The 25,638-nt window shown below is 39.7% G+C and overlaps 1 long non-coding RNA gene and 1 other non-coding gene across 2 annotated transcripts; one reads left to right on the top strand and one right to left on the bottom strand.

Moving 5' to 3' along the window:
• Positions 1–7,728: 7,728 nt before the first annotated feature.
• Positions 7,729–8,664, top strand: LOC148931006 (uncharacterized). The gene is made up of 2 exons (XR_016136656.1): positions 7,729–7,824; positions 8,367–8,664. It is a non-coding gene; the product is annotated as an uncharacterized LOC148931006 (long non-coding RNA).
• Positions 8,665–14,849: 6,185 nt separating this feature from the next.
• LOC148931005 (small nucleolar RNA R71) lies at positions 14,850–14,956 on the bottom strand. The gene has a single exon (XR_016137481.1). It is a non-coding gene; the product is annotated as a small nucleolar RNA R71 (small nucleolar RNA).
• Positions 14,957–25,638: the final 10,682 nt, after the last annotated feature.

The following is a 25,638-nucleotide window of genomic DNA, read 5'->3' as shown; positions in this document are numbered from 1 at the left end:
CAAGGCTGCTTTCAACCTCTTTAAGGAAAAATTGATTTCTGCACCGATCATTCAGGCTCCTGACTGGGATCACCCCTTCGAGGTGATGTGCGATGCTAGTGACTATGCAGTGGGGGCCGTGCTGGGTCAGAAGATAGACGGAAAAAGGTACGTGATATTCTATGCATCAAAAACCCTGAATCAAGCCCAACGGAATTATGACACCACCGAGAAGGAGATGTTGGCGGTTGTCTATTCATTCGAGAAGTTCAGGCAGTACCTACTGGGATCCAGAGTCATCGTCTATACTGATCATGCGGCGATCAAGTATCTCATTGCGAAGAAGGAGTCAAAGCCCCGACTGATCAGATGGGTGCTGCTTTTACAAGAATTCGACTAGGAGGTAGAAGACAAGAAGGGAGTTGAGAACAAGGTAGCGGACCACTTGAGCAGAATAATACAAGAAGGGAACAGTGAAGGGAGTTGAGAACAAGGTAGTCGTATTCTAAGCCTTGGTTACAGGTCAGTATATCGTGAAATTCATGTATTATCTACAAAACAGTTGCTTAAGTGTGCAGGATTGAAGGATCCAAGTCAGTAGGAAACGATTCAGGTGACACAAGTGAAAAGGGCGCCAGAAGGGTGCGATACTGACCAGGATGCATGCCAGATAAAAGGCTCGAGATGGAGAAGGAGGATAGCTGGGATGATCATTGACAAGGGCAAAAAGGTCAAAGTGCGGGAGAAGTCTACCCTAAAAGCAAGGGCAAGCCTCCCTATAAAAGAAGCTACTTGGAGAGAGAAAAAGAGGGGGTTCGAAGCTTAGAAATTACACTTAGTGGAATTCTCTCTAGAAGATCCATCCTTCAGCATTATCCCACCTCTCATTCCTCGCCACAGCCATGGTCACTTGACGTCCAGAGTTTGCCGGAGAAGTCATCCGTCCGTCGTTCCAACCAGTTATCGTAGCAGTATAGTAGTATCATCGCCCGGAGTGGCAAAAACAATCTTTATCGCTTTCTTATTTTAAAGTTTACTTGTTTTCATCGCTAGTTATTTGCAAACACTCCATTCCCAGTGCATGCAAATCCCTGGAAAATGAATACACAGTTCCGTGCATATTTATCAGTCTCTGGCATTCATCGGCCGTTGGTTTCCGTAGGTACTCCCCTTTGAAGATATCTTTGATACCCTTGAAAAAACTGTCAAAACATCTTAAGGGAAGTCGTTTCGCCCATCTGCAGATATTCGTCGAACATGTCAGCAGGCGCGGCATAGGCAAGCTGTCTAATAGCCACGGTGCACTTTTGAAATGTCGACAATCCGGGTCGACCGGTGGCATCATGACTCAAGGTAAAGCACCTGTACCACTGAGACAAACACGTCGCAATATGGATGAAAAGTCATTGCGACATTCAGAATCGCCGACAAAATTTCTCCGGCGGATAACGGGGGTTATAGCTGAAGTAGTTTTCCATCAACCGTCGGTCGGCCCCGGCATGGTCACAATTGATATACCGCCGATGATAGATCGGCCGAGAGACGGCCGCCGCCACCGCTGCCTCCTCCTCGTCGGATTCAACTTGCACCGCTGCAACTAGTTCATCGAACTCCTGATCAATCGCTCGTTGAAAACTTTCATCGTTGGAATCCATGTTTTGAAACTAAATTGAAAGAAATTTGAAAGAGTGGAGTTTTGTTTGGGGTAAAAAAATGGAGGAAAAATGATGAATATATAAAAAATTTGGAAAAAAAAAAAATCGAATTGCCCAAGGGTCGCGGCTCTCGGCCCATGCAGTGGCAAGCCGAGTCGCGCGCCCAAGGGCCTCGGCTAGGCCGAGAGCTCGGCTCTCTCGTCCACCCCCCAGGGCCGTCTCCTCCTTGCGCCTCAATAGTGGGGGGCCGCGCCTGGGCCGACTCCGGGCCAAGGGCCGCAACCCTCCCACTGTGGACACTCTAAGAAATATAGTGGAATATGAGTCTTACTTTTATATATTAATTTTAAAATAAAATGTGAATGAAATAAGTTAATGGAATGTGAGGTCCATCAAACAAAGTAGTTAATATCAATAAATGGGGGACGGAGGCAGTACTAATATTTATTTTATTAATATAATCAAAATATAAAAATCAAATGAAACACGGTATTCAACTACTCTTCCTATTATGTTGAATTTATTTTTTTCTCTTAGAGCATCCACAACGGTGCTCTCCGCGGAGTGATGGCTTGTCCCGCTAGGACGAGACGTCGACGTGACACCTTTGCATGCATCTCTCCATTGAGGGCTGCCCGCCACGGAGATCTCATCCCTCGCTAGCGATCCACGCGCTCCCTCACACGTGGCGAGTTGTGGAGGGGCTGTGACGTCCACTCGCTTCTCCGCAAGTGGGCGTCGAATTTATAATCATTTTCTTAAAAAAATTAAATTCTATAAAAAAATTGAAAAAAAATTTCTCCAAATATTACCATTTTATTACCTGTTTTTTCACGTCAAAAAACACAATCTTTCACTCATTCTTCTCTCATTTTTCTCTATAAAAATTTTCATTTGCATTGAATTATGTCTAAAGGCAGGGGAGGAGACGGACCAAATCAAGCGACCCTCCAAACTTTCAAATCTCTTTACAGGGGAATGTTCTCCACCGCTATGGCGGATGACACTTCTCGTCTGACACGGTCACAATGAGCGACACATCACGAAACAGTTGCCCTCCTCATGTCTTGTTTGAACCGCTGTCATTGCCGGAATAGTAATTTTTTTTATGATTCTTTATTTTTTGAACTTTTATTAGTAATTTTTAATTTTTAGAAATTTGTATTGTAACTTTCGAATTATGTAATGAAGTGTTATTAATTTTTTTTTTATTAATTACATTTCTGAATTGAAAAAAATTAAATTGCTAGTCTCATGAATACTAAGGTATATAATGGGTTGTTGTAGGTGTTGCTCTTAATTGAGGTTTGATATAAAAATGACTAAAATGGTGTCAAACCTAAAAATAGTTAACGGATAGGATGGTAAGAGCGACACTGTTGTGGATGCTCTTTGGGCATCCACAGTGCTACGGGCCGGACCGCACCTGGGTCTGGCCCGCATCATGGTGCGTTGGAGGTGGAGGAGGCTGGGTTTGAGTATATACGTTGTAGTAGTGAATAGTGCAATTTAATAGTTGTGGCCTGAATGAAGCTTTCAGGGTTGTAGGAGTTATTGTCTGGTGCAGAAAATGAGGAAAGTGATGAGGTGGAGGTGATTTAGGACTTCGATCAGGACGGAGTTGTGGATGGTCTTAAGATCGATGATAGCTGCCGACAAATTTCAATATTCCGGTAGGTCCAGTGAATAGTGTATTAAATGGGACTTGTGGTCCAATAAATTATGGCGTAAACCTTGCAGATTGGTATTCCCTCAGTTCCTGTTAATGAAGCATATTTTTTTGGCATGGAATTAATAATGTATTAAATGAAAGGTGAATAAAGTAGAAAAGATAATTTTTTTTTATTTTTTACTATTCGATTAATATGGAACAGATGAAGTATATGTTAACATTAATTGCTAGTAATGTTATTTATTAGTGTTTCTCTTACAACTACTAGTATAATTTTTAATTAATTTAAAAGGGGCTTTGGTATGATAATTTACACAAATTATAGATAAACTTTCAAAGTTTATTGAAGAAAATATTTAAAAGAACGAATTGATGGGCTTAGCCCCTTGTCTCCTTCACTTAGTTCCACCAAAGGACACATTACTGTAATGAAGGCTTTAGTGGAGTGAGTTATAAATAAATTGGTGTACTCCCTCCATTTCAAGAAAGATGATCTTTTCGTGGGTGACATGAGATTTTATGCAACCGTATTTTGTATGTTAAGTGGAGACAATAAAGTGAGAGAGAGAATAAAGTAAAGATAAAGGTGTTTCCATTTTTAGTAATGTGTCATCTTGGGTAGGACAAACCAAAAAGAAAAGTCAGTCAACTTCAATGAGACGGATGGAGTATGTAGGTAATGATTTTGGGAGAACTTTTTTCATAAATGGAAATGAGATATTTTCATAGGGCGGACAAAAAAGGAAAATATCCTTATTTTATGTGACATAGAGAATATGATTTAATTGACAATATTTCCTATTATAAATCATAAAGACTTGAACATAACTACCTTTCAGCTTGCTCAAAATTAAGACTTCAATAATATATATGAATAATTAGATATGGCATTTTCAATTTAACTAGAGTAAAGGTCAAAACGGATCCTGCACATATACTCATTTTATAATTTTGGTCATATACTTTATCTTTTGAATTTTTGCATCTTGAACATTTCAACTCGGATCGCAATTGATCCTACACTAACAATTCCATCAATTTTTAAACGGTTTTAATCCGATTTTGACCAATTTTTACACGGTTTTAACATGGAATGGGGCTGTTAGAACCATAAAAATCGGTCAAAATCGGGTTAAAACCGTTTAAAAATTGACGGAATTGTTAGTGTAGGACCAATTGTGATCCGAGTTGAAACATTCAAGATATAAAAATTTCAAAAGATAAAGTATAAGACCAAAATCATAAAATATGCAATTTGTTTATGACCAGTTTTGGCCTTTACTCGTTAAACTAATTTCAGTTACATAACATATTTTCATTTTTTTGCAGAGTTTGAAAAAGTTAGATAGTTAATGCGTTAGTGACATGAATAGACTCGGCATTGACAAAGGTGACTTTAATGCTCATGAGCGGCTTCACGTGGCCTTGAGCAGGGAATAGAACGGCCAACACATGAGGTCTTTTGCCAGCCATCGGAGCTCCTTCTTTTCAGTTCCTGCTGACTAGTCGGGCATGGATGTAAAGACGCTTAATGTTGTTTAAAAAGAGTACGTATCAACTTTCAACCACACATTCCTTTCCCTCCTTCATCACGTGTTCTCATTGAGGAATCAATGATATCATATCTTATTCATTTTAATTTTTTCTCAATCAATTAATTTCAATTAAATATTACAATAATTTTATAAAAAGTGCAATTATATTAAAAATGTCATTGTATCGAACATATATTAAAATACTAACCGAAATTTCATAATTTAAATGCTAAAATTACATTTTTATGAAATAGATAAAATTCAACCGGCTAATCATCGTCAAATTTCACCCAAATGTGTTCGATTACATCTTCTTGGTGTTGGATGTGGGCGTTCGCATTGCACATCAATGCTCAAATTTGTATCTTCTAGCACAATGATGGAGACGGACCCCGCGTGGGGGCCTGCTTGTAATTTGAGGTGGCCGTAGACTTAGAGGGATAGATCTGTGATTTTGATATCCGTTTCCATCCAGAAGAGCTTTAAAGTTGTGTGGTTGCAAGTCATCCAGAATTCTCTAGCGAGTAGAATTCTTGTGGGGTGCCGAAAGGGAATGGGATGCGTATGTCGCCGCAAGTATCGATGCAGTTAGGCAGCTAAGGGGAAATTCTGTGTTGCTAGCGTTGCTACCATGGAAGCCATTGCCAACATGAACATACTTTTTTACTATCTCAAACACCATCATTGATCATTATACTTATCGTAATGAGGCACAACACGAGTTATATAGAAATAATTGTGTACATGTTTCAAAAATTGTTTGACTTTGTGAAGAAAAAATAAAGCAAGAAAGTGAGTGGGATGTGTCACGTGTCACCCATGTAAAGTATTACTCCCTCCGTCCCGGCTAAGATGACACATTGCTTAGCCGGCACGAGATTTTAAAAGGTATTGGTTAAAGTGTTTAATTGGATAGAGAAAAGATAAGTGTAGGTATTAAAGTAGAGAGATAAAGAAAAATAGATATTTTAATAGAAGTGAGAAAAAGTGGTTGAATGTAATAATTGGAGAAAGAAAGTTTCAAAAAAGGAAATGTGTCATCTTAAGCGGGACGGAAGGAGTAGTATTATATTAGATTGTGAGTGTAAAAAATTAATGAAATATGAATCCGCATACTAAAATAGAATAAAATAAATGATTCCATATTATATAATAGTAATACCCTTTTAAGTCAGTTTTTACCCATGCACCGCCGATGCACGAGCTAGGTACCATGGGATCATAGAAACCATTATAATGCAATTATAACTTCAACCTATACTTACACGAAACTTATATTTGATCAAACACATGCACTTATGGACACACATGTAGTAGGGGGAGAGGCTTAAGAGATTTTTTTAAAATTTTCCATATAGTATTATCGGATTTTCTGTATTTTATAAGAATATATTAGTGCGCAAAAAAGTCCATATAATCATAAAAAAATGTGTATCAAAAATATTATTTCCTTATTTTCAACTTGAAATTATTTTAGAATATTACTATAATAATTTTATGCGTCTGACCCTGATTAAGTCTGAATTTTGATACTCCCTCTGTCCCAAGGAAGATGACCCCTTCCTTGGGCGGCACGGGATTTTATGCAGTTAACTTTTGTGTGTTAAGAGGAGAGAGTAAAGTAAGAGAGAAAGAATAAAGTAGAGATAAAGGTGTTTCCATTTTAAGTAATTGATCATCTTGGTTGGGACAAACCAAAAGGAAAGTGAGTCATCTTCAATGGGACGGATGGAGTATTTTATTTACGAGTTTGAAGTTTCTAGATTTATGACGGAATCCAATGATTTTGTACGAATAAGGAAAAAGACACAAGTTTTGTCGGGTTGAATGACAATATATACGACATAGATTCATGTGCCAAGTTGTTGAACTATTCTTCCTGCGTCTTCTTCATTATTAATTAAGATGTGCATTGAGACACTGACATTCATATTCTATGGTCGCCCTAACCTTACTCTTTTTCCCTAATCTTTCTAACCTAATTCATCTATGGCTCCATTCGGTATCATGGAATTCGACATGTAAAATTAGAATTGGAGTCTTCAATTTTAAATCTAGTATTTGGTATTCGCAAAATATTTGAATTTGAATTTGAATTTGAATACTCAATTAATCTCAATTCCATAATTTGAATTTCATGTAAAAAATACTCCTTCCGTCTGCGAATAGAAATGTTAAGAAATGTTAAGAAAAGTGGGTGAAAATAATTATTGGTATATGGATCCCACTTGTATATATTAGTTTCAGATGAAATGTGAGTGGAATGTGGGGTCTATTACCATATACTCCCTCCGTCCACGAATAGGAGTTCCGTTTTCCCATTTTAGTCCGTCCACGAATTGGAGTCCCGATTCATAACTACCATAAATGGTAAAGAGACCCCCCTTGTAAAGAGACCCCACATTCCACTCACATATCATTTAAAACTAATATATACAAGTGGGACCCCTGTTCCACTAACTTTCTTCCACCCACTTTTCTTAATATTTCTTAAAACCCGTGCAGGATATAAATGAGACTCCTATTCGTGGACGGAGGGAGTATGGTATAAATGAACCGGAACTCCTATTTGCGGACGAACCGAAAAAAAAACTGGACTCCTATTTGCGAACGGAGCGAGCGAGTTCTAGATAATTGGAATTTCAAAAGTTAAATTAGGCATCTTCACACACTACGTACCATACATATACACACACTACACACAAGACACATTATAGTTTGTTGGTTTGCAACGGCCCGGAGGAGACCTGCAGAGGAGAGACCTGCAGAGGTCGCTGCGCGTTGCGCAGCGGTCGCTGCACGAGAGGCAGTGACGCGAAAACTGCTATAAGAGTTAGTTTTTCTTTCTCTTTTCTTCATCTTTTCTCTCCATTCTATCTTGCACACGACCCCCACTCAAAATATTCAACAATTCTGCACACTTAAATTCATCCATAGCATGTCATCTTTCGAGCTTTCATCGTTCAAATCACTCCAAATCAAGGTATGTCCTAACTTCAATTTCTGAGCATTTGCTTGAACTCTTCCATGGATTTTGCTTAATTTGATGAATTGTTCGGTTGAGAAGTTTGTTTTAACACGGGGGATGCGTTTGATGTAGTTATTTCATGATTTGTTTGGGTATATTTGTGAATTCGGTGATGAATTGTGAGTTTTGATTGTGAAATCCCTCATTGCTCTTTGTTGTTATACATTGCAATCATGTTCATAGCATTGTGAGGCTACTATTTTTCCCATGTTCATTGCAATACATGAGTAGATAATAGAGATTGTTGGTTTCGACGTTTATGATGATGTGTCTCTGCATGGGGGATTAATTCACGTTGGGGGATGGAATACGGGCGTTCTTTTGTGTTGATGTTGTTTTATATGTCTTCATGAGTCACTCTAGAACACATGCTAAGTACAAGCTTGCACAACATGGTCTATTTTATTGATCATTGCTTGGTTGATTGCAAGTTAGGGAGGGAACCGTTGTTTGTCACTTGATGATGCTCATTTCATGAGTTTGGTGTTTATTTGTAGGACCCATGACAACAAGAGGAGAGCCTGAAAACGCGAAGAGCTATGGCATTAGCCTGCCGTTGGAAGCCCACAAGGCAATGTGGAAGAAAGTCTCGGCGAGAGACTCATGCACTTTTTATTAGCACTAAATAAACTTGCAAGTATACAGAGTATATATAGTATAGCTAAAGGTCAGTACCGTGATATCGAACACGGGAAAGGCAAACACGGACTGTCTATCTTCTATTAAGACTCAATAACTATCTGGAAGAACAAAATGTTTTGAAACTTTTTGAAAACCGAAAACAATTAAAAGAAATTAACATCTAGATGCGAATAAAACACATAGACAATCAATAGAGATAAGGGAAGCTCCTAAGACCCTTGAAAAGTCCCCACTCACAATTAACAGTGCCGTTTTAAGGGAAGCTAACTGTAGTGTTTACTAAGTGGATCTAACTCGCTAGAACTCTGTCACAGTTATGAAGAAAGTTATATTAAATCATACACGATTGTGTCACTCAATCATGAAGCATCAAGATTAACTTAGGGAAGAAACAAAGTAAAAATAAAACGGATATTAAATAGAAAACGGAACTTGTATAACCAAAGTCTTTACTAACACATCCCTAGAATCCTATGAGTTTAGTTACACATAATTGAATAAGCTAAACACATAGATTGAAGGGAAGACAATTTGAACATAAAACTAAAGCAAATAAAACCCGTAGGTTGAATCCTTGTCGTTCTTGATGTTCTTGAAATCCTTCTCCAACTCCTTGCACAATTGAAGTACTCTAGCTTTTGATGTCTGTGAATTATTTTGCAAGTAGAAGCTCTCTCATTTGATGAAGCTTGAGGTCTTATTTATACGGGAAAGCCAATCCTTGTTGTAGAAGGAAAAGATCTTCAAAATATGGTAAATCTTGGAGCAAATCTAGGGCATCTCGGATTCGCCTCCTTTCTCCGGCAAGCCACCACACCTTGGCTGTCGGTCACCGAGTTGGAGTCACAGAGATTCTGTTCCTTCGGCGGCGGACCGCTGCACGACTTCCGGCGGTCGCTGGGCGAGACTTTTCTTCCAAGTGTAATTTTCCGAGGCGGACCGCTGCACTGCTCTGCCCGCCAGACGCCGGCGGTCGCCGTACAACTTCGCGGCGGTCGCTGGTCGCCGTCTGACTCCAGATTTCTAGACTTTACATTTTGGCTCCCTTTTTCGGCTCAATTATGCACATTTCTCACAAAACACGTCAAAATACCAAAATAGATAAAATATGCAAATAATGGACGTGTAAAGTGACTTTGATACAAAAAACGGACCAAATAATGGCTTTAAAATTGTGTAAAATCCGAGCGTATCAGAGACACCATGCTTTTAAGATACCCACATGATCTTCCCCTCGCCACTTTGGGGATTATAGAGGACTTTTGGGCATTATGCGACATCAGTGAGGGGAATGGCCTCGGCCATATGTTTCGTGGGAGGTGGCCATCTTACCGGAGACTCACTCTTGAGTTTCTAAGTACACTTAAGGTCAACAAGGACCGCCGCACCCGCATCTCCGAGTCCATTGCTATCCGCCTCGGCAACCACAACCACAGTCACCATAGCGGATTTGTGTCAGGTGTTCCAGTGCCACAACCCCAACCCTAGCGAGGAAGTGGAGTATGACTACTCAGATGCACTTTTTATTAGCACTAAATAAACCTGCAAGTATATACAGAGTATATATAGTATAGCTAAAGGTTAGTACCAGATATCGAACACAAGGAAGACGAACACAAAGCGTCTATCCTCTTCTAAGACTCAATTACTATCTGGAAAAACATTTGGGTTTTGAAAACTTTTGAAAAACTAAAAGCAATAAAAAACATAGATCAACTAAAAGCAAATAAATCAGGAGAAAGACAATAGAGATAAGGGAATTCCAGGGATGTGTGTTCACAGTTATGGTTATACAAAATTCCAACTACAATATCGTAGCACAACTATTACTTTGATAGAACGAGTCACCTAGCTTATGCTCATGCGATACAAACGTTGATTACAAGATTAGGGTTGTCAATCCTAACACGTAACTCCAAAAAGCTCCTAAGACCCTTGAAAAGTCCTCACTCTCAATTAACAGTGTCGTTTTAAGGGAAGCTAACTGTAGTGTTTACTAAGTGGATCTAACTCGCTAGAACTCTGTCACAGTTATGAAGCAAGTTATATTAAATCATACACGATTGTGTCACTCAATCATGAAGCATCAAGATTAACTTAGGGAAGAAACAAAGTAAAAATAAAACGGATATTAAATAGAAAACGGAACTTGTATAACCAAAGTCGTTACTAACACATCCCTAGAATCCTATGAGTTTAGTTACACATAATTGAATAAGCTAAAAACATAGATTGAAGGGAAGACAATTTGAACATAAAACTAAAGCAAATAAAACCCGTAGGTTGAATCCTTGTCGTTCTTGATGTTCTTGAAATCCTTCTCCAACTCCTTGCACCAATGAAGTACTCTAGGTCTTGATCTCTATGAAGCTTGAGGTCTTATTTATAGGGGAAAGCCATGACTTAATGTAGAAGGAAAAAATTCTCCAAAATATGGTAAAACTGGGCGCAAATCTAGGGCTTCGCGGATTCACCGCCTTTCTCCTGCGGCCCGCCGCACCTTGGCCGGCGGTCGCCGCGTTGGACTCCAGAGAGTCTGTTCCCTCGGCGGCGGACCGCCGCACATCTTCCGGCGGTCGCCGGACGAGACTTCTCTTCCAAGCACATTTTTTCGAGGCGGACCGCTGCGTTGATCTGCCCGCCGGGCGCCGGCGGTCGCCGCACACATCCACGGCGGTCGCCGGTCGCCGTCTGACTCCAGATTTCCAAACTTGGCGTTTTGGCTCCCTTTTTCGGCTCAATTATGCACATTTCTCACAAAACATGTCAAAATACCAAAATAGACAAAATATGCAAATAATGGACGTGTAGAGTGACTTTGACATAAAAAATTAACCAAATAATGGCCTTAAAACAGTGCAAAATCCGAGCGTATCAACTCCCCCAAACTTACATTTTTGTTTGTCCTCAAACAAAACAATAAAGACACCAAATAGACGCACGGAATGCACAAGGACTAGACGTCATAATTGCCTCAAAAGATGGAAGAACAATTTAAACATGTATTAACGCAATCAAATCAAGCATGGCTTATTAGTGCACTTTCATTACTAACTCGTGGAACACCTTGAGTTCAAGCCCTCACATGTGGCAAACTTCCAATGATGGGAAGTGTTCTCTCACTCTCAAAGTGTATAATGGTAATATGTATATAAGCACTCAAATCATACATCATGCAAAGTTTACCATAGGCTTGCTCAAAGTCTACTCCCTCCTCTACTAAATATGATTAAGCTTCAAAAGTCCGAAAGGTCTTTATCTTTCGTTGTAATGTAGGCTCTTTGGTAGGTGAGGAATATTTGGCTAAAAAGTGACTAAAAATAAAAATATCCCAAGTAGAGTAAAGATAACTCCACTTTTCTAACCCAATGCACTTTTAACACTTCATTTATTTTTCTCCTTTAACCTTTCACACTTTTTTTTTTCTTTTTCTTTCATGCACATCCTTTCTTTTCTTTTCTAAGATCAAGCACATACTTCGAATTTTTCTCAACTTCACAACTTATACTTTCTTTACATTAAGCAAACTACTTTTATATTTCCCCCTTGTCTCTCCAATTTCATTACAAAATAAGATAGTAATGACTAACTAGCCCAAGGAATTGTCCCCCTAATTTTGGCTTCCAAAGAAAAGGCTTAAAGGCTCAAACTTGGCTCCGAAGGGAAAAATTTTGAATATAAAATTTTTTAGAGGGTCATGGTTTTTAGATAAAAGTAGGCTAAGAAAAGATGGCCAATCATCCTCCTAAACCGACTTAAACACTATGTAAACTTAGGCAAGACTAGGAGCAAGTTCTAGAAACATATACATGCATGCAGATAAATCACACAAGAATAAATTTTTGGCTCAAATCCTCACAAGATATAAGCATGATTCAAGGCGAACAAGCAATTCACTAATTATGCACCTTCTTACCAAACCATCAAATCAAAACGTTAAGCCACACTTAAACATTAGATGGAATGTAATATCATCGAAAACTCGATCTAAAGTATGTCCCTAAGCATGCGTGTTTCTAAGTTAAAAGTAGTAGTTTTAGAAAAAAAAAGTCTAATTTGATTATTTTATAACAGTAGTTAAGATTGGTTCGTGGTACTTAGCTCCCAAGGGACGAATAATTAAAAGGTTCAATCTTCGAATCAAAGGCTTCAATCTTCAATTTACGTGTTCAAAGGAGTTCTTGAGCGTGTGGGTGTATTTTAGGGCGGCTGGAACATAATGGGATTTGACCTAGGCATTTTTCTTCTAATTTCTCACTCAATAATCTTGTGGCGTAAAAAGAAGGGACACATTGAGTTTGACCTGTTCAGGTCAATAGGTCAGAAACGACCTTGGTAGTGACCCATCAGGGTCGACCTTACGGGCCCAAAATGACCATCCCGAGTCGAATATTAGCGTTTGAGATCATCATGATAGGCCGATTACTGTTAATACGTAGACTTCATTCAAATGTCCACTTTAACTTAGTGATAATATGTAACAGCCCGCCCTCCTAGGGTACAATAAATGCGGCGACTGCTACCAAAACGGACTTAAAAGAAGTAAACATAGGCTAAGGTTTCATTTAAAGAGGCTTGACCTAAGTATTAAACGAGCTATCAGAGTCGCAAGTCAAAGGTTTAATCAAGAGAAATAAATGAAGGATAAGTACTATAAAGTATGATCAAAACAGAAGGGTTCAATAAATCCCAATGATATCACAAGATGTCTCAAGATTCTAAAACGAAAGGAACAAGTGCAAAATATCCAAATAATACTAAAGTGTATCAAAAACTCAGCGGAAAACGACCAAGAGAAAGTGCAGCTATGTATGAAGACACAACTACGCTTGAAGTTTAAAACATCTATCTTAATTAGTTAACATGTTCAACACCCGCCACCGCTCGACGCCGTTCAACCTGCTGATACGCCCGGATTTTGCAATGTTTTAAGGCCATTATTTGGTCCGCTTTTGTTATCAAAATCACTCTACATGTCCATTATTTGCATATTCTATACATTTTGGTATTTTGACGTGTTTTGTGAGAAATGTGCATATTTGAGCCGAAAAGGGGAGTAAAAACGCATAGTCTGGAAATCTGGAGTCAGACGGCGACCAGCGACCGCCGCGAAGTTGTACGGCGACCGCCGGTGCCCGGCGGGCAGAGCTATGTGGCGGCCCGCCTCGAAAATTTACGCTAGGAGAAGAGTCTCGCCCGGCGACCGCCGGAGGACATGTGGCGGTCCGCCACCGAAGGGTCAGATTCTCTGGACTCCAGCCCGGCGACCGCCGGCCAAGGTGCGGCGGCCCGCCGGAGAAAGGCGGCGAATCCGACCAGCCCTAGATTTGCTCCAAGATTTACCAAATTTTGAAGATCTTTTCCTTCTATGATGAGGAATAATCTTCCCCTATAAATAGGACCTCAAGCTTCATCAAAAGAGAGTTTTTTTCACAACAAGAACACATTCATAGAGATCAAAAGCTAGAGTACTTCAATTGTGCAAGGAGTTGAAGAAGGATTTTAAGAACATCAAGAACGACAAGGATTCAACCTACGGGTTTTATTTGCTTTAGTTTTATGTTCAAATTGCTTTCCCTTCAATCTATGTTTTTAGTTTATTCAGTCATGTGTAACTAAACTCATAGGATTCTAGGGATGTGTTAGTAGCAACTTTGGTTATACAATTCCGTTTTCTATTTAATATCCGTTTTGTTTTTACTTTGTTTCTTCCTTAAGTTAATCATGATGCTTCATAATTGAGTGACACAATTATGTATGATTCAATACAACTTGCTTCATAACTGTGACAGAGTTCTAGCGAGTTAGATCCACTTAGTAGACACTACAGTTAGCTTCCTATAAAACGGCACTGTTAATTGAGAGTGAGGACTTTTCAAGGGTCTTAGGAGCTTTTTGGAGTTACGTGTTAGGATTGACAACCCTAATGTTAGTAATCAACGTTTGTATCGCATGAGCATAAGCTAGGTGACTCGTCCTTTCAAAGTATTAATTGTGCTAGGGTATTGTAGTTTGGAATTTGTATAACCATAAAAGCGAAAGCACATCCCTGGAATTCCCCTTATCTCTATACTTTTCTCTACGTGATTTGCTTGCATTTAGTTGTTTACTGTTTTTAATATTTACTGTTTTCAAAAAGTTACAAAAAATTCTTGTTTCTCCAGATAGTAACTGAGTTCTAGTAGAAGATAGACACTTTGTGTACATCTTCCCCGTGTTCGATACCCGGTACTAACCTTTTGCTATACTATACCTACTCTGTATACTTGCAGGTCTCCACATGGAAGGACATCGTAGCTACCTTCCTCGACAAATACTACCCGCCAGGCACTATTTTGAAGCTCAAAAGTGAGATCTTTCAGTTCACACAAGGCCATGACGAGCCCCTCTATGAGGCATTTGCTCATTTCAAAGCTCTTCTTCGAAAGTGCCCAAACCATGGTTTTTCCATAGACCATCAGGTAGGAATCCTCTATAATGGATTTAACGAGAAAATATGTGCTATGCTTGATTCAGGGGCAAATGGAGGATTTCTAAGAAAGACAGGAGAGGATGCCATGGCGGTGATCGAGGAGTTCGCCACCAACAGTCGGGGGTGGTCTAAGGAAAGGCATGCCACAAGAAGAGTAGCAGCCATAGAAGAGGCCGAAGAAAGTTCTTTTGCTAAGGAGTTAGCAGAACTTAGAGTCAGGATTGATCAAATGGACATCTCGAGGAAGGAAGATCCAATTCCGGCAACTTCCATAGTGGCGGTCAATGCACCCGAAACTGCCATATCAACTGTGGAAGAAATCAACTACGTGCAAGGAGGCGGTCCCAGAAACTACAATAACAATTATCGCCCTAATCAGGGGGGCGGTAATTTCAATAATTATAATGGGAACCGTCCGCACCCAAATCTTTCTTATTCTAACAATAATTACTTGCAACCCCCTGCAGGATTTAATGTTAGCAAAGGAGGAGTGGTTGAGCCGATGAAGAAGGAAGACAAGTATGAACAAGGAATCACGAAGATCTTGGAAGTAATTACGCAAGATAGGAAGATTAATGACACCAAGATCGGAGTGGTCGAAGCAAGGATAAACAACCTCGAGCAAGGAATGAACACAATCTCGGCAGCTGTAACCAATATTACCACTCAAATGGAGCAAATTCAGAAGAAGTTAGATGAGGATAGAGCAAAGGCAGCAGCAAGAGTGGATGATATTAACAAGAACTGGGTGGCAAAGCAGAAATCTGGGGACTGCCCAGTCGCCGGCGGACCGCCGCAGACCCCGCAGCGGCCCGCCACTGAGACGGCAGAGTCAACCACGCAGGACTGCCCAGTCGCCGGCGGACCGCCGCACACCCCGCGGCGGCCCGCCACTGACAAGGCAGAATCGTCCACTAAGCAGGAGCTTGTGCGGCACAACGGGATTGTACTCCCTTTTCAGCCAAAGAGGAAGTTCAAGCTTGAAGAGCAGTTCAAGCAATTCCTTAACATGTTTTGCAAAGTCCATACTAACATTCCACTTGTTGAATCGTTGCAGGAGATACCAAAGTATGCGAAGCTACTAAGGGAGGCAGTAATGAGGAAAAAAAAGCCGACTAAAGCCGACCTTAAGCTACCGCATCATTGCAGCGAGATCATCCAAAAGGAACGGGCAGTGAAGCAAAGAGATCCGGGCCAGTTCATCATTAGGTGCCGAATTGGAGAAGGGAAGGTTGACAAAGCACTGTGCGACTTAGGATCGTCCATCAATCTCATGCCACTGAAGTACTACGAAAAGCTCAACATCGGGCCACTCAAATCTTCAGATGTAACACTCAGGTTGGCCGATAACTCGTCCATCAAGACTGTAGGTATGATTGAGGATGTCTTAGTTAAAGTTGATGATTTTATTTTTCCTGCCGACTTTATTGTGCTTGACATGAAAGTAGACAAGAACGTCCCTCTAATCTTAGGGAGAGATTTTCTTGCCACTTGCAAAGCTTTGATTGATGTAGGTCGTGGCGAAATCACAATCAGTGATAATCATGGTCAATCCACCTATAAGATCGAGAGCGAAATGCTAAAGTTTGAGGAGGACAACAGTGCAGAGCAGTCATGGCTACCGACTTGACCAAGTCCAAAGATCCCTTTGAAGCGGAGGATCCTTCTACCTCCACTATCTACATTATCAAAGAGGTAAGACACTCTTCTAAAAAGGGTGATGCTAATTCTTCTACATCTGCTCCACAGAAGAAGAAACAGAAGAGAAAGAAAACACCCAAAGATGACCCCGAGATATACGTCATCAAAACGAAAGAGGGGAAGTACAAGTGGTGGAAGAAGCTAGGGACCAAATTGCTCCCTATGCCAATTTTCAACACTCGAGTTATTGATCCGCCCAACTAGTGGGCCACTTCAAGTCGAGCTAACGACTTTAACAAAAGCGCTTATTGGGAGGCAACCCAATTTTCTTTTATTTTTTTTTTATTTTTTTTTATTTTCTCGTTTTTTTATGTTCTGTTAAAAAAAAAAAAAAATTTGGTGGCGGTCGCCGCACTTAAAGCACGGCGGTCGCCACACGTGTGTTAACATGTGCAGGAAGGATCGGGCTTAAGGCGGGCCAGAGTAACCGCTGCACGGGCCGCGGCGGCCCGCCAGGATTGCTGTTTACGAAGGCCCGTGTGGCGGCCCGCCACGATAGACGCGGCGGTCGCCACACGCAGTCCAGAGACGGGATTTCCACCATAAAAGGTATGTTTTTCCATTCCTTTTCACATTCCTTCTCAAATTCCTTCCTTGCACACAACCCCCACCTATATAAATCACCAAATTCACACACCCACACTATCATTCTCTCAATTCTCTCAAAGTCTAGAGCTCTTCTTCTACAAATTCTCTCCACAAAAAGGTATGAATCCTAACTCAATTTCTGGGTTTTTCTTTACTTCTTCCATGGATTGTGCTTTATTTTGGATGAATTGTTCGGTAGAATCTCTTAATTCATGATGGGGGATGATTATGTGTATGAATTTTTGAATTCTATGGTTTAAAATTTGCTTGATTGGTGATTATTAAGTTGTGAATGATGATTCTCTCTTGGTTTATAGTGTTTAAAAGTTGCAATCATGTTCATAGCATTGTGATGCTATTATTACTTCCATGAATTGCAATATTTGTGATGTTGTAGAGATTGTTGGTTTTTATGGATATTTGGTTGATACGTCTCTGCATGGGGATGAATTCACGTTGGGGGATGATTTGTTGTGTCCTAATTTTGTTGATTTTGCTTAACATGTTATTATGCTAAAAATTAGGATGCTATTGTACCCAAGCTTGCATATAAGTTCTTATCTCTTCATTTTTACTTGGTTGCATGCAAGTTTGGGGGAACTTTTGATCTCCCACTTGTTGATGCTCTTTTAAGAGTGTAATTTCTTTTGTAGGATAACGGGATCAAAAGGGAAACCGGAGAATGTGAAGAACTATGGCATTAGCCTTGCCACGGAAGAGCAAAAGGCTATGTGGAAGAAAGTGTCGGCCCGAGAAACGGCACCTTCTAGATATCCCCACGATTTCCCTCTCCAAACTTTGGGGATCATGGAGGATTTTTGGAAGTTGTGCGACGTGGGTGATGGGAATGGCCTCGTCTACATGTTCCAAAGGAAGTGACCATCGTTTCGAAAGTATACTCTCGAGTTCCTCAGCTCGCTAAAGGTCACTAAGGATCGCCGCCAAAATTTTCCACTTAGCATTGATTTCCGCCTAGGGAACCGTTGGCACTCGCTCACCATGGAAGAGCTTAGTGGGATCTTCCATTGCTTCGACCCCAACCCCGAAGAGGACAATGAATATGAATTTTCAGAGGTTTGGGGGGCGATGACAAATGAGCAAGAGCATGCAGCGGGCTATGCTAAGTCTTCATCAATTCGCAACCCCGTCTTGAGGTACCTCCATCGTGCTATGACTCAGCTTATGTTTGCTCGTATCGATGGGGGAAGTGTCTCCCAAACGGAGCTCAACGTGATGTGGTGCCTACTCAACAAGAAGGGAATCGATTATGGGACCCTCTTTACTTACTATGTGGATAGGATCACGAAGAAAGACGGGGGCGTCATTTGTTGTGGGGGATTGATTACGGCAATTGGCGAACATTTGGGGGTCTCTTTTGCCGGTATGACGGAGGATGGTGGAGAAAAGTTTATCACTTATGAGGTGCTATTTTCGGTGGGGCTTTTGAAGACCGATCATTGGGGTCAAGGGTATTTTATGCAAGTAGCGGGGGATCACTTTCCCGTTCCACTCCCGCAATTGACCAAGGTCGATGTTTGGGGAAACCAAGCCAATTGGAAGCTCGACACACCCGCCCACCGGAGAGCTATCGAGGCTAACCCCGTCAATGGGGAATTTAGAAAGAGGAACATTCCCTCTCGCATTCCTCAATTTGAGCCCGATAAGGATTCCGCATTTGATGCCATTGATAACTATGAAGAAGGCGCGGAGCATTCACAAGCTCAAAGGAGTGCAGCACCGCCACCACCGCAATCCCAACCACAACGAGAAGAGGAAGAAGAAGAAGAGGAAGTGGAAGGACATCGCCGCCGGACACGAGCAAACTGCCGCCGCGGGAGGCCAAATCCGGAAGAGGAGTTTCAAGTCAACACCTCCGCCCAATTAGGAGAAATTTTCTCCTATATGCAAAACATGTCCAACGCTTGGGACAATCGATGGGCGGAGCAACAAGCGGAGAATGCCTACAACCGCCAAGGGTGGACGGCTCAAGGCGATTGGCGCACGGCGGAGCAAGGATTTTGGGAGCAACAACGTTTGGAAGACGTTCATCGGCGTCAACAATATGAAGAGCTCCGAAGGATGGCCGCCGAAGCTAGAGAGGAACGAGAGACAATGAGGAGTGATATCACGTACCTCGTTGGAGCTTTCGAGGATCTTAGCGCCCGTTTCCCTCCACCTCCTCAAGATTGAAGAAGTCAAGCTCGATGACTTTAAATGAGCATTTGTACCATGTTTTTGGATGTTTTTGAGACGATTTATTTCCTTGATTTAACAATTTTTGCTTTAATTTTAAGTATTTTTGGTTTTGGTTTAATTTTGTGCTTTGCAAAAATTTTCGCAGGTTCTGACCTCTCCGTGGCGACCGCCGCAAGCTCTGCGGCGGTCCGCCACCTGAACGCTGGATAGCATCTTTGACGTGCGGCGACCGCCGAACAGCTGCGGCGGACCGCCACCTGGGCACAATTTTCCAGCGCGATTTTTCGAAATTCTTCGAATTTTCGCCCCGCTCAACCTCTACGCGAAATTTTTCAGGGTACGTTTTTGTTTTCAGTAGTATACTCACGTCCCTACCGGCTCTACAAACTTATTTTACACTTTGTTGTAAATAAGTTTGGGGGGATGAAGTGGTGGACCGTGAGTTTAGGGTTTTCTTTTTGTTGTTAGTTGTTTTTGCTTTAATTTTCCAAAAACCCGTAGGAGATTTTTTGTGTTCTAAAAATGTTTTCTTGAATCCATGTCATGAACATAACATGAAGAACTTAGAAACACGCATGCTTAGGGACACATTAGACCGAGTTGCCAATGATATTATATTCCATCTATGTTTAAGTGTGGCTTAACGTTTTGATATGATGGTTGGGTGAAAAGGTGCATAATTAGTGAATTGCTTGTTCGCCTTGAATCGTGCTTTTACCTTGTGAGATTTGAGCCTTAAATTCTTTCTTGTGTGATTAATCTGTATGCATGTATATGTTTCTAGAACTTGCTCCTAGTCTGCCTAAGTTTACATAGTGTTTAAGTTGATTTAGGAGGATGTTAGGTCGTCTTTTCTTAGCTACTTTTATATCCAAAATTTTCGACCCTCTCAAATTTTTCCTTTGGAGCCAATTTTGAGCCTTTGAGCCTTTTCTTTGGAAGCCAAAATAAATGGGGGGACAATTCCTTGGGTTAGTATAGTTTTTGTTATCTTCTTTTGTAAAGGAATTGGAGAGATAAGGAGGAAAGTATAAAAAGTAGTGTGCTTAATATTAAGAAAGTACAAGTTGTGAAATTGAGAAAAATTCCAAATATGTGCTTGATCTTAGAAAAAAAAAAAAGAAAGGATGTGTAAAAAAAAAGAAAAAAAAAAGAAAAAAAATGTGTGAAAGGTTGTGAAAAGAAAATAAAATCAAAGGATTGAAAGTAAATTGAAGGAGAAAAATAAAGTGTTAGAAGTGCCTTAAGTTTTAGAAAAGTGGAGTCATCCTAACTCTACTTGGGATATTTTTATATTTGAGTCACTTTTTAGCCAAATATTACTCACCTACCAAAGAGCCTACGTTACAACCGAAAAGAAAGACCTTTCGGACTTTTGATGCTTAATCACATTGAGTAGAGGAGGGATTAGACTTTGAGCAAGCCTATGGTAAACTTTGCATGATGCATGATTTGAGTGATTTACACTTTACCTTTATACACTTTGAGAGTGAGAGAAAGAACACTTCCCATCTTTGGAAGTTTGCTACATGTGAGTGCTTGAATTCAAGGTGTTCCACGAGTTTGTAATGAAAGTGCACTATTAAGCCTTGCTTGATTTGATTGTGTTAATCCATGCTTAATCTATTCTTTCATCTTTTGAGGCAATAATGACGTCTAGTCCTTGTGCATTCCGTGCGTCTATTCTTGTGTCTTTAGTGTTTTGTTCGAGGACGAACAAAAATGTAAGTTTGGGGGAGTTGATACGCCCGGATTTTGCACTGTTTTAAGGCCATTATTTGGTCCGTTTTTGTTATCAAAAGCACTCTACATGTCCATTATTTGCATATTCTATACATTTTGGTATTTTGACGTGTTTTGTGAGAAATGTGCATATTTGAGCCGAAAAGGGGAGTAAAAACGCATAGTCTGGAAATCTGGAGTCAGACGACGACCAGCGACCGCCGCGAAGTTGTACGTCGACCGCCGGCGCCCGGCGGGCAGAGCTATGTGGCGGCCCGCCTCGGAAATTTACGCTAGGAGAAGAGTCTCGCCCGGCGACCGCCGGAGGACATGTGGCGGTCCGCCACCGAAGGGTCAGATTCTCTGGACTCCAGCCCGGCGACCGCCGGCCAAGGTGCGGCGGCACGCCGGAGAAAGGCGGCGAATCCGACCAGCCCTAGATTTGCTCCAAGATTTACCAAATTTTGAAGATTTTTTCCTTCTATGATGAGGAATAATCTTCCCCTATAAATAGGACCTCAAGCTTCATCAAAAGAGAGTTTTTTTCACAACAAGAACACATTCATAGAGATCAAAAGCTAGAGTACTTCAATTGTGCAAGGAGTTGAAGAAGGATTTCAAGAACATCAAGAACGACAAGGATTCAACCTACGGGTTTTATTTGCTTTAGTTTTATGTTCAAATTGCTTTCCCTTCAATCTATGTTTTTAGTTTATTCAGTCATGTGTAACTAAACTCATAGGATTCTAGGGATGTGTTAGTAGCAACTTTGGTTATACAATTCCGTTTTCTAAATATTCGTTTTGTTTTTACTTTGTTTCTTCCCTAAGTTAATCATGATGCTTCATAATTGAGTGACACAATTATGTATGATTCAATACAACTTGCTTCATAACTGTGACAGAGTTCTAGCGAGTTAGATCCACTTAGTAGACACTACAGTTAGCTTCCTTTAAAACGGCACTGTTAATTGAGAGTGAGGACTTTTCAAGGGTCTTAGGAGCTTTTTGGAGTTACGTGTTAGGATTGACAACCCTAATGTTAGTAATCAACGTTTGTATCGCATGAGCATAAGCTAGGTGACTCGTCCTTTCAAAGTATTAACTGTGCTAGGGTATTGTATTTTGGAATTTGTATAACCATAAAAGCGAAAGCACATCCCTGGAATTCCCCTTATCTCTATACTTTTCTCTCCGTGATTTGCTTGCATTTAGTTGTTTACTGTTTTTTATATTTACTGTTTTCAAAAAGTTACAAAAAATTCTTGTTTCTCCAGATAGTAATTGAGTTCTAGTAGAAGATAGACACTTTGTGTACATCTTCCCCGTGTTCGATACCCGGTACTAACCTTTTGCTATACTATACCTACTTTGTATACTTGCAGGTATTTATAGTGCAAATAAAAAGTGCATCACCTGCACATAAGGAAAACACATGCAGGGCTGAGTATTTTGAAATACTCAGTGAACTCGTTGCCAAAACATTTTATAAGTTATGCCACCCTTACCAAGTGAACTTGAATTTTAAGCAGTTATAAGAGAATATCACGAGTATCACAAAATTATTTTCCATAGACTGGCCAGTCAAACAACTCCCCACTTTTCTCATCAATTTCCACAATCACAATCAAAATCTTTCCATGGTGCGACGAAAGTGTGGCCACACTTTTCGCCCACGAGACCGGCCGACAAGCAAGGACGGCTCCCGATCCCACCGTGTACACAGCCTGGTAAGGTTTGCGGCCCTACTCAGACCCGAATTCGTTTAAACATATCCATAGCCCTATAGCCCAATGGAGCGAACTCTCAAACTAGGCATCAGGCGCACAATATCACAACAAAACAGACACAGACATGGCATAACAGTTAAACCGCCCTTATTTCTCCACATTCATAAATTTGCACATAAAAGAGTTTAAGAGTAAAGCCCACCTCGACTGCTTAGATTTCAAGTATGTTCTTTCCTTTGTTATCCTGCTTCGCAACCGAGGTTTCACCTTTTAATCACATAGGCATACATCACAAATCAAATTCAACACAAACTCCTAACTCATGCATGTCTCAACGCTTTTCCCTTTTCCAATCGATTATCTTAACATCATCAATCAAGGTCATGTTCATCACATAAGTTCCATTCGCATCTCAACTCTAGATCTAACATCAATATATGTCACACAAGGGTATTTTGCCAACATACGCACAACACACACATACACACACAACATGCACACACACACGCCACACACATGCATACATATTTCCATATCCCCTTCATCCCACTTTCACTCAAACAAGATGCATGAGGGTTCAAGAATACCGATTAATCGGTTAGAAAGAAGAGGAATCGAGTAGAAAGAAGAAGATTAATATGAGAATACCTTTTAGAGAAAAACGAACGGTAGAAACAAAGTAAAGACTTGGTTCTTCAAAAATCTTGAGGCTCAAACTCTAATTCTTCTCAAAGGTTGAAGGATTATTGGAGTAAAGTAGAAGAAAATTGAGGGAGTGTGGAGAAGAGAGGGAGGCGAAAATAATGAGGTAGGGGGCGAAAATTATGGGGGCTAGGGTTAGGGGTTTCTCTTATTTATAGTGCTCAATAAAATCTTTAGGTAAATAAAATAGAATATTTGGTAAGATTTGATTCTACACAATAAAATATTGTGGAGTAGGGAAGAAGAAATAACAAAATAAACTAGGGTATCAAGCATGGAAATTTCGAAATATATGGCTCTTCATTAGCCAAGATTTTGTTTTGGTATATTTTACGGAGTAAAATAAAATATCACGGAGCAAAATAAAAATAAGAGTTCTCCCAACTAGGGATTGAAATAGGCGTTTCTATGCCTTTTAAATAAAGCATGGATTTTTTTGAATATTAACTAAAATAAGATATGGCAAGATCTTTTTGAGGTATGGTAAGATTTACTAGAATATTTGATTTTAGGGATGGAAGGAAATCAATAAGGAATCAATTAAACAAGTAAAATAATATTTCCTTCCCTACATGGGTGATTTTCGAAAATCACCTAGGAAATAAGGGGCTCGATTTTTCTCAATAAAAATAAGGAATAATTGGGTTTTAGATTTTAATTTGGATAAATATCCCAAGAATTAAATTAAATCCGGAAAAAATAGAATTCCTCCTTCAAAAGGTCAAGGGTTCGAAAATCTCAATATTTAGGTGGCTAGTATTTATGGAAATTTTCTCTAATATTCTCACTCACCCTTAAACAATTAATTCACCTCATAAATAAATCACATGCCACATCACATACTCAACAAGTTTGACTTTTCAAACTTCCAACGCAAACCCTAGACTCGACTCGGTCATAGCATATCATAAATGCATTCATAAATTAATTCACGTCTCCCACGTCATAAATAATAAATTTTTAGGCTCTAAAATTAGGGTTTGAAAATCCGGGATGTTACATAATATGTATTTTTTGGCTTATTTCAACCTATTTTCTTGAATATTCTCAACAAACTCGTTAAACTCCGAAACATCACATAATTACCTGACATACACAATTCTAGCTATAAAACTCGACAACAATCATAGCAACAACTCAATTTAACAGATTGGAATGCGAGTTTATCAATTATTCATATTTTTTCTATACATAATTTGGATAAAAAATACTATAACATTTCTTTTTTGCAATAAAAGTTATTGTATCCTTTCACATTAATATATTGTACTGCCTCCATTCCGTGTTACTCGCACTTTTCTGTTTCGACTTGAACTACTTTTCTATTTTAAGTAAGACTTATCGTATTTAATTAATATATTAAAGTTAATTATGTATTCCTTGATTAAATGATTTCTCAATAAACTTAAAATATTAATATAGTTAGTATTATAAAATCAATCTCAAATTTATGAACTAAAAATGATAGTGTGAGTAACATAAGACATAGAAAGTATAAAATTATTTTTTTTCTCCTTTTAACACACAAACAATATATTCCATAAAATCTCATGTCATCACCCAGATATGATACACTCCTTCCGTCCCATTATAGGTGTTTCTATTCGTCCATTGTTTTGCGAAAATGATAATAAGTAGTTAGAGTAAGGAGAAAGTAAAGTAAGTAAAAGAATAATGTAGATACGACTCTCTTCTATATTATTCTCTCTCTTACTTATTTTCAATCGACTTTAACTATTTATTATCATATTCGCAAAATAACGGTCTAAAAAAAGTACCTCACTTATAATGAGACAAATGGACTATCTAACTTGTGATATAGATTATTGGTTTACGTATATTATCACAAAAAATGTGTAGTACAGTTATTAATTTATTTATTACACTAAAAGAAAATTACATTTTTGAAAATTAAGTTAAGATGTGTGCCATTATCGTTTTTAAGAAAACGATAATAAAATCGACGCCCACTTGCGGAGAGGCGAGTGGACGTCACTGCCCCTCCACAGCTCGCCAT

This window comes from Salvia hispanica, chromosome 3 (assembly GCF_029641045.1).
Source record: "Salvia hispanica isolate PSC_SH4W2 chromosome 3, Shi_PSC_v1, whole genome shotgun sequence".
Taxonomy (NCBI): Eukaryota; Viridiplantae; Streptophyta; class Magnoliopsida; order Lamiales; family Lamiaceae; genus Salvia; species Salvia hispanica.
This window is presented reverse-complemented; position numbering and strand designations above follow the sequence as displayed.